Source organism: Pteropus medius, unplaced genomic scaffold, assembly GCF_902729225.1.
Source record: "Pteropus medius unplaced genomic scaffold, Ma_sr-lr_union100, whole genome shotgun sequence".
Taxonomy (NCBI): domain Eukaryota; kingdom Metazoa; phylum Chordata; class Mammalia; order Chiroptera; family Pteropodidae; genus Pteropus; species Pteropus medius.
The window spans coordinates 3,859,717-3,870,237 of record NW_024349803.1 but is presented as its reverse complement, the minus strand read 5'-3'; positions in this window follow the sequence as shown (position 1 = coordinate 3,870,237).

Sequence of the window (10,521 nt, the reverse complement as noted above, 5' to 3'; positions counted from 1 at the left end):
CAGAGAGGGCATCAAAATGATTCTGAGGTTCACAGCCTCTATGATGGGTGAATGAAATTGCCACTGGAAAAGTCAGGGAATACAGAAAAAGGAGTCGGTATTAGGAGATAAGAAAATAAATTTGTTTCCTGATAGACTGAGTTTGAGGTGACAGGACAATGAGGCAGTGTTGCCTAGCAGGCAATTAGAAAGATGTCATTGGAGGTGAGAACAGTCAGGGCTGGAAATAAGGATCTGGGAGCTGTTGCCTCAAGAGGAAAGCTATTCCTCTTCCTTCTGAATATAATCTCACCTGTGTTTGGGTTGCAACTGCCCAGATGGAGAGGATAAATTATGACTGGCCTAAGTTCAAATATGGTACTCGTTTCCCTTTGAGTGGTCAAGGAGTGAGCACGTTCTAGCCAATGAGACTCAGGGGCTTCTGGAAAGTACTTACTTCCTGATAAAAAAGATCGCTGTGAGGGGTAGGCCTGTTTGCTTTCATCTCCTTCCTTCCTGCTTGTGACCCTGTCAGGAGAGAATGGGATAGTTGGAGTAGCGCAGCCATCTTCAGAGATGTGGCTGACACACTACTGGTGACAGAGCAGAAAGATGCTTAGAAACTTTGGTCACTGGGGTCCTTGTTGATCTGCTGAACAAAGTCTGGAATTGCCTACCTCCAGACTCCTTGTTACACATACGTTTATTTAAGTCACTGTTAGTTGCTATTTTATTACTTTCACCTGAAGAGATCTTAATTAATATAGATGTAATTATTTAATTATTAATGCCTGTAAGAATGGATATGACCTAAGATTGAGAGAGAGTAAGAAAAAGACAAGGCCTGGAGATATATTCTCATATTTAGGAGAGAAAAGCCTTTTACTAATTAAACTTTAAGGTTTTCAATTAAAAATCTATATAGACAGCTTGTTTACATCATAAACACACACACACACACACATGTCCCCCTACAACCTCCCTCCTTGAACTACATTTTCCAGAGAGCATATGCTTCAAATGAAAGGTCACAAAGGAGATCGGTTTCAGTTTGGAGTTACAGGAGGGTGATTATTTCTCTAATGCGATTTGCTTCCTGTTGCTAAAACAGAGTTCCTTCAAATGAGATTGTTTGCTAAGTGAGGCATCTCCTTCCTTTTTCTCCCTTGGATAAATTAGAGATCAAGAGGAATAAGTCTAAGGTTCTTCACTGTGATGGGTGAGGCGCTTTCTTTATTCCCTGTGGATAGTGGCCTGCCACCAGAGAGGCTACAGGCAGGAGCAAGGATCTGACTGACACACAGGGTAGGGAGAAAGTGGCCTGGATCTTTGACAGAGGTAAGCAGTGTCCAATTCTGCCTGGGGGGAGGAGGGAGAGGTTATGACAAAGAAAGCCATATCTATTCCACTGAGCAATTAATGCCATTATTTTTCTTGGAAAAGCATTTTCTCTTAAGCTGTTGAGGATAATTTAGCCCCCATCTTGACAGAATGTACTAATGACTGCTAATGGATACATTCTTTTAATAAATGACGAGGCACAAGAAAATTGCCAGATATTAAACATAGTCCCACATGTCTTATCTGAGTCTATAATGGCCCTATCAAGTGACCTAATTGAAAGAAATGTGACTCTTCAGGGGTTAAAGGAGTCTATTTTTCCTTAGTGCAATATAAATTCACTGCTGGGAAGAACAGTAATTCATTGGTCTATCCTAGGAAATGTTTAAAAGGGGGGCCACATCTCAAGTTAAATGATGCATTTCCTATTGGTAGCAAAGAAAATATGGAATAAAACCTCTGTGCACTGTGGGTTTATGTAAATAGCTTCTCACCTGAAAATAGAGCTTAAAGTGCTGTTGGGTCTCTCTGATCCTTGGAATTTTCAGCCAAGAAGTCAAAGAGCCTGTGTAATTTGTTGTTAATTTTGTTTATTGTTTTTCTTCAATATCTTCCAAAGTGTTTTTTGTTTGTTGTTTGGTAATTTTAAACTCTATTCTTGGAAATGTTTCTCAAGCTTCAAGTAATTCTTATACTTCTTAAAATTTATAAAGAATCCCCACAAACCAATAAATAAAAAAACAAACAACCCAAAAGAAAAATGGACAAAAGAAATGAACCAGAAACTCAAAGAAGAAGAAATGGCCACTAATCATATAAAAAGATGAAAAACATGTATTATAGTCTTCTGCAACTTGCCCGTTTTTAATACAACGCTATGCCTCTAAGCTTCGTCCATCCCTGGTATTGTCTGTGGTAATGTTCGGTTTTACTGCTGTAATAATATATCACTGGGTGAGTCTTTTATAATTTCATTCTCACTACAATACATGTAGCATGAATCTATATTTATAAAGCTCAAAAACAGCTCAAAATTATAAATAGACTGATATATATATATATATATATATATATATATATATATATATATATATATATATATATATATATAACACCTTATAGAACTATTTACAAAAGCAAAGTAATGATAAAAATAAATTTCAGTATTTTCCTTGGAGGAGGTGGAGAATGACCTTGGGATGAGAGAATGTATCAGTTATCTCTTGCTGCATAACAAACCATCCCAAAACTTTGTGGCTTAAAACAAAAGCTCATGATTCTCTGAGTCAAGACTTCAGGCAGCGCTAGCTTGTCTCTGTTCCGCATAGAATCATCTGGCTTACTCATGTGTCCACATTCAGCTGGGCTGGGCTGGAGGGTCAGGATGGCCTCACCGTCAAGGCTGGGTGCCTCAGAACTTTCCCACATGTTTCTCTCTCCACGTGGTGTCTCATCTTCCAGGTCCTCTTTTTCCAGACTTGGCTGAAATGTTCTTCGGTCTGCAACACAGTGCAGCTTCTTCCTCTGCCATTCTGCTTCTCCTTTTCCTTCCCAGGGGTTGACCCCTAATAAACATCTTGCTCCCCGAACTATGCTTAAGAGTGTGCTTCTGGAGAACCCAACCTGCGACACCACTTCTTCTCTCTGTCATAACTGCTTCAAAGGCCAATGGCTTCCTGCGGGGCTAACCTCTGGATGGCCTCAATATGCCTCATTTGGACACTCAGATTTTGCATTGCCTGTGTAACCAATTCACTGCATTATATTTCCATCTGTTTATATACTTAAAGTGGGTTTGTTTTCCTGCTTCGACACTGCCTGATATACTGCATTTACATCTAAATTTAAGTTTATACTCTGACCTCCCATCCTAAGCAACTGTATTATAACGGACCTCTTAACTCACACAAAAATACTAAAATCTACAGTCTTTTCCTTGGTCTCATGGCCACCTGTCAGTTGGAACTTGTTACACTGGACCCTTTGAAAGAAAGGGCAAAGCCAACGGTGGAGGTTAAACATAAGTGAGTAAAACCAGCAAGCAGTGAGTAAAACCAGCAAGCAGTGGGTAAAACCATGATCACCCATGGGCCTCAGATAGTGGCCCAGCACTGCTTCCCACCACTGCCTGCTCCAGCTGTCACCTGTGACTTCATCTGAGGTTGGACACATTTGGCACCAGCGATCCCTGAGCTGGGCTCTAGCTTCTTGGAATTGACCCACCCCGCCTCTCATCTTCCCCTATCATCACTGTGTCTGACTCTGAGATTGGCCAGTGTGTCTGGCCCACATTTCCCCAGCTGCTCCTAAGGGCAGGGCTGGAACTAGGGTGAGGCCAGACAGGAGTCTAGGGCGTGCAATTTCCGGAGGGTTCCCTCAGAGGGCTGTGCAGGTGCAGGGTAGGCAGCTCTCTGTGGAGGGGTAAGATGGGAAGCTGGTACTGAGCCCAGACAGAGGCTGGGAGTAGAGGGATGACACCTGTACAATCAGGAGATAGAAATCACACCAGTTTGTTTTTGTAACAGAGAGGATTTAATGAAAATAATTGGTAATTAGGTAACTTAAAAGGCAAGAAGTCTAAAATATTGTGAAGGTGTCAGGTATAGGAAGCGGCCACTTCTCCTAGGACTGGGGGAGACTAAAGATAAATTGAGAAATTGAAATTATTAAAACTTAGAAATTTAGTGGAGGGTTCTGGGGGCTGGGACCCAAACTTCCGAGGAGTGCGTGCTGCTCAGCCAATGCCAGTGTCTCTGAGGGGCCCTATGAAGCTACTCTACAAGTTTGAAGAAACTCCAAACTGGATTCAGTGGTAGCCATAAATCCTTGCCTCCGCCTCCAGCTTCCTAGGCACCCTCCACTGCCCCCTATTGGCAGATCCTGGCAGGGAGCCTCTGACAAAGCCAGAATTTGGTTCCCCAGCCCATGTCATAAAGCTGAATACAGAAGGTAGGTTTGGAGTCAAGAGATAAGAGCTTTGAATAATTGGCATACTTCCCAAAAGAGTTCATATTTAAGGAGCCTCGGAAAGAAGTGGCCTGTGACCTGGCAAGCACAGGCTTACCCAAGAACACAAGTCAAAGGGGGAAGCAAGACAATAATTCAGGGCCCCAGCAGGTAATTAGATATTCAGTTTGCAAACAGATATGAGAATTATGATAGTAGTATTTCAGGAATGTGCAGCGATGGGCAGGAGCATTGCTAGAGCTACCAAGAACTTGGCAATATCAATGTAGTAAACCACAAGTTTCCATGTCTTTCTTCAGACCCAGTTCCCATCCACACACATACACCTCCTCTGTTGCTGTGTCTACATTGTAGACTTTGTTACTATGGTTAGACTTTCAAACGCCTCTCTAGATGACATACCACATAAGTCTGGTCCTGAATAAGTGACCATATTCATTTTTTATTGCTGCATAAATAAAACAACATTTATTATTAGCAAATTAATAATAATAATAATAATAATAATAATTCATTATTTCACAGTGTCTGTGGGTCAGTTTGTCTTTGATTCAGAGCTTCTCATGAGGTTGCATTAAAGCATCCACCAGGGCTGCCTGCATCTTAAGGCCCAAATGGAGAAGGATCCTCTTCCAAGCTCTCTCGAGTGCCTGGCTGTTGGCAAGTCTCTGGTTCTTGCTTTCTGTTGGTCAGAGGCCTCTCTCAGTTCCCTGCCATGTGGGTCTCCCCACAGGGCAGCTCACATCATGGCAGCTTGCTTTTCCTACAGCGAACAAGCAAGAGAGCAAGAGAGAGAGATGGCAAGAAGGACTGAAGCCACAGGTATTTTTAACCTAATCTTGGAAGTGACATCCCATCGCATTCATTGTATTCTGTTTATTAGAAGTGAATCTCTAGGTCCAGTGTACACCAGACGGCATGAACGCCGGGAAGTGGCGGGTCATCGGCAGCCATTTCAAGAGGCTTTTCTCACCACAACTCAGGCCATAGTTGCACTAAATTTTTAAGAGTGGCAGATATCCATTCTGGATGAGTAACACACCATGAAGGCTCAATTCAATACATGTTGAGTCTCCTATTCTAATCAAATTATCCTTTATAACAAAGTTAATTTAAAGCATATGTAATGATACACATAAGCATTATGGTACCATATGGTAATTAGGCATCTGTGGTAGAAGGCTCCCCAAAATGACTGTAATTAGTATTACTTCTACACAGCCAAATCCATTTAACTTTTCTCTTCCCATTTGTTTAGTCGCCAGTATCTATCACCAGCCTCTATGTTGATAGTTTTCCCTGATACCACCTACCACTTAATTATCACCCCACATGCAAGCTCTGACACTCACATAAACTAAATAACAAAGATCCTAGATATTGCCATGCAATAATTGGGTGCTTTGTCTCTGCATCCTTCTTCCCAGTGTTTTTCATTTCTCCCTGCTCCCCAAACAAAGAAGCCTGAGCCGCAGCAGGCTTAGGCAACAACGGTGGGATCCAGAGCCTGTGAACTGAATTTCTCAAGGGAGGTGCTAACATAGTAGATGTTCTGGTGAGAACAGCTCAAACTCTCCAGCACTTCAGAATGATCTACTTGAATTATTAAAGCAAATTACCCGTATATCTCCCCTCATCGGTTATATATAGTTTGGGGTAATTTTAGCAAGGAATAAAATCTTTAAAGTTTTGACAACCACGAGAAATTAAACATGCTAACAGAGACGAGAGAACATATTGGTATTGAAAGAGCTTCAGTTATCTGAGACCTATTGTCAGATCCTTTCTTGTATTGAAGGGGAAGAATAACTAAGGAGGGCTAGAAGACGAGAAAAGGGGTAAGAAAATATCAGGGACAGGTGGAGGAACTGGCGAGCTACAGATCCACAAGGTAGAGTTGCCAGATAAAATACAGGACATCCAGTTAAATTAGAATTCCAGATAAACAGCGAAAAAAATTTTAGTTTAAGCATATCCCATGAAACACTTGGGACATACTTATACTAAACATTATTTGTTTTTCATTTAAAATTCAAATTTAAACCGAGAGTCGTATATTTTTTTTGTTAAGTCTGGCAGCCCTACTGTAAGATCAACCTCTCACACTTTTCTTTTGTCCCAGAACTTGTCATCATTTCTGAAGGTCATGTTGCTGTGGGGCCAAAGGGGTTTCATGCCCTTTCTGATGGCCTTGACCCTGGCATTAATACTGCCCTCTCCTGCTGTTCTTGGCCTTCTGCCTCCAGACTCTCAGGCCCCGAAACCACTGTGCTACCAGCTCTAGGCAGGCGCAGAGAGATACCTCACACTCATCTGAGGTCCCCCTGCTCCTTTCTCCCCAGAGTACTCAATGGTACTTGGCCCTTGCCCTGGCCTTCTGGAGTGCTGTGCCTCCACTCACTGCATGAGTGCACGTAAATCCAGTGTGACAGATTTTAAGACAAAAAGGGGATTCTGGGTATGGGTTTAAATGTGGGCGAAATATTTCTTGCTGAGCAGTTCATATTAAAAGGATATTAGTTTGCCTCTTGGTGAGCCGCCTGGGTGTGCAGCTGGACATCTACTCATAAGGCTCCTCCCGAAATTTCTCTTTCAGGTTTTCACGGATCTTATTTTAGTGGCCAAGTTTTATTGATGAACAAAGCAGATGAATCACAGAAGTATTCACGTTTTCACTGGGGAAGGGGGAAACAAAATTTGGGTCTCTAGGGTCTATAATAAGACAGAAAAAACAGGTTCTGTTAAACGCTAATCTCTTCCTCTAGTTCGATCTCTAGCCTTCTATCTAATTGCAGTATGGGTGAAACTGTTGCCTGCTACTGGAAGTAAGCTATTTTTATTGTCAGTTGTCCAAATGATAGAAATTTCCTGGATTCTTTGCTGCAGTTTTTCAGTTAATGGACATATGCTGACTTTTTAAAAGCTAACTATTATTAGGGGCAAAAAAGAAGTACAAGAGAAAAATGCTTACCTTCAGACTCTCCAATGTAGGCAAAACATTTTTCCTGAAGAAATGAACAACAATGACAAAAGTGCCCATGCTGCTCTTCATAAGTCATGATCTTGGTCCTCACACAGCAGGTTACTAGGTCCCAGGTAGGCTGCTAAGACAGGATAGAAGGAACAGGATAGGATCTAGGAATCAGAACTGGGGTCCAGTGTTGTACCAAACAGGTTAGCCTGCTGCTGCTGGGCAAACCCCATTCCCCATCTCTTCCTCCTTCCCCTTCTCTGCTCCAACAACATGAGCTGCTCCTTGTCTGAATAGTCAAGCTATTTCTCCCCTCCATGCCCATGTCCATGTTGTCCCTTCTGCCTAGCCCTCCCCATTCCATTCCCCTTTTCCATGAACATTCAGCATGGAAAATGCCTCCTTCAGGCAGCCCCACCCTGACCTGCCCAAGTTGTGTTAGGTGTCCTTCCAGTATGTGAATCTCGATATATAGTATTTGTTAGTTTGAGTCTCAGTCTCCTCCATAGTGTCTGAACACCTTGAAGTCAGAGACTGTCTTGTTCATCTCTGTACATCTGTGTCTATCACAGTGCCTGGTCCGTATCAGGTCAGTAGGGGCTCAGTGGACGGCTGAATGGACAATATTTTGAGATACTTGATATTGAGTTTTACCATGTTGGCTGGAGTTTCTCAAATCAATCATGGCTACCTAGAGATAGTGACAATAGCCCTGTGCACTATTTTCAATAGCCCTGTGCACTATTTTCGAGATTTCCTAATGCCCATTGGATATAATACATTTATCTAGATTAAGAACAACCTCCATCCCCTGTCAAAAATGTCCACTTGCATTGTTTCTGGCTGGAATTCTGTCAATCATCTCTGATGATGCCAGTTTTTTTTTTTTTTCATGTAGAACAGAAAGTATAATCGGCTGTTAGTATATACTAGTGCTTCCTCCCCCCACCTCCCCCGGCCAATTTTCACAATTTATTTATTTATTTATTTGTTTATTTATTTATTTATTTATTTATTTATTTATTTATTTATTTATTCATCTATCTATCTATCTATCTATCTATCTATCTATCTATCTATTTATTTTTATGGTGACATTGGTTAACAAAATCCAATAAGTTTCAGCTGTATACTTTATACTTGTGCTTTTTTTAAATGTGCAAATTATCAAGAGCAATTTGATGATGAAGAATAGGTAAAATCACCAGTTAAGTTGCACATGATAAAAAAAATATTTTTTGGTGGTGAAATGTGAGGCGCAAACTTTGTCATTATTCATTCAAATTCCCTGAGCATCTATTACTTGCTAGCACTGAGCTCCAGACATAGCAGTGAATAGACTAGATAAGACCCTGCCCTCCTGTAGTTTATCTTCTATGGACAGAAAGAGATAATAAACAAACCAACGAATACATAAGAAAATATCTGATAATAATAAGTTCTACTCAGAGAACGAAATCAGAGGAACATACTAGAGTAACTAGGTGAGAGAAAAGGCTTTTGGAAGGAAGTTATGTTTAAGCTATCTAATGACAAAACCATTAAAATTAAAAGCAACTTCAAGAGGAAATCATGCAATGGGCCCCCAAGGCAGGAACAAATGCAATGTTTGTATTATGTTTGTGTGCTTACCTGTTTATGTCCTCTACTGAGCTGCAATCTCCATGGCAAGAGGAAACATGTCTATTTTATTTACTGACATATGCCCAGTACTTAGCATAGCACCTGGCTGGCACATAGTATGTGCTCAATATATATTATTGAACAATGAGTGAACCACTGCCCACCATTCTTCTTGCCCAAGGTTAGGGCAGTTTCTGCAGATATGAGCTGTGGGACCCCAGCTGGGGAGAATGGAGCGAGGCAAAAGCTGGTTTCCTTGTAGTATCTGGCAGCAAGAGAAGGCTGAGGGAATCAGGGACTGCACAAGCGAGCATCAATCTCAGCCAATGCTTTCAAGGCTTCATGTTCAGCCTGCTTATTTTCTGTGCTTATGGGAACCCGAGATCAGACTTGGCTGAATTCATTCTTATCACTCAGCTGCACAATAATTCCTGGGCAAAAGGAAGCTTCTAATTAAGAGTTCAAATCCCCCAGCAGCCATATGCCAACCTACAAATGTGGAAAAATCCCCGGCTGCTGTCCTTGGTATAAAGATGATAATGGCTAGCTGGCATGCTGTTCTGGGCCAGTCAGGCCTTTAACTCAAACAAACAACCACCACAACAGCTACAAAAATTCTGCTGCAGCTGTTGGTTCTAGGGACTGGGGTTATTCAAGAGCCCATCTCCCACCAGCTGCTTTACATCTTTTTTTTGTTGTTGTTAGGACTTGGAATATCTAAGGTCTTTGAAAACACTAGGCCTATTTTATTCTGTATCAAATATCTTGAACTCTACTCAAATCCCACATTAGGTACAATGCATTTTGCTCTTGTTCTAAGATACTCGAAAGGGTTTTATTTCAGTTAGCTAATGCTGTGTAACAAATGACCTCAAAACTTAGGGCCTTAAAGCGGCAATGTATTAGCTTTCATGGGGTGGTTCTTCTGCTCCAAATGGGATTAGCTAAAGACAGTGGATGACTGTAATCATCTGAAAGCTTGACCGGCAGCTCAGCTGAGGTTGATATGCCTGGAATACCTAGGCATCTGGCATAAGATGGAGCTTGACTAGAAGTTCAGTTGGAGCTGTCAGCTGGGAACCTTGATTCTTTTCAATGTGGGCCTCTACATGTGGCTACTTGGACTGCCTCATAGCATGGTGGCTGAATTCCAAAAAGGACTGTTCCAAGAGTAAGCATTCCAAGAGGAAACAGACAGAAGCTGCCAGATCAATTAAAGTCTAGTCTTAGAATTGGCATAGCATTGCTTTCGCTATATTTTATTAATCAAAGCAAAGCAGCGACAGGCCCTGCCCACAGTTAATATGGGTGGGAACTACACAAGGGCATAAGTATTGGGGGAGGGGGGTTCATCTGAGTCATCAAAACAACAGTTTGCTACAAATTTTAGATTAGTTATTATTTTGGTAACTCAAAAAGTTAAATGTAGAAATACCATATGATCCGGCAGTTCCACTTCTGGCTATATAACCAAAAAAATTGAAAGCGGGGACTTAAATGGATGCTTATAAGTCCATGTGCATAGCAGTATTATTCACAATAGCCAAAAAGTAGAAACGACACAGATGTCCATCGATGGATGAAAAGATAAACAAAATGCGGTATCTATATACAATGGAACATTATTCAGTCTAAAAGAA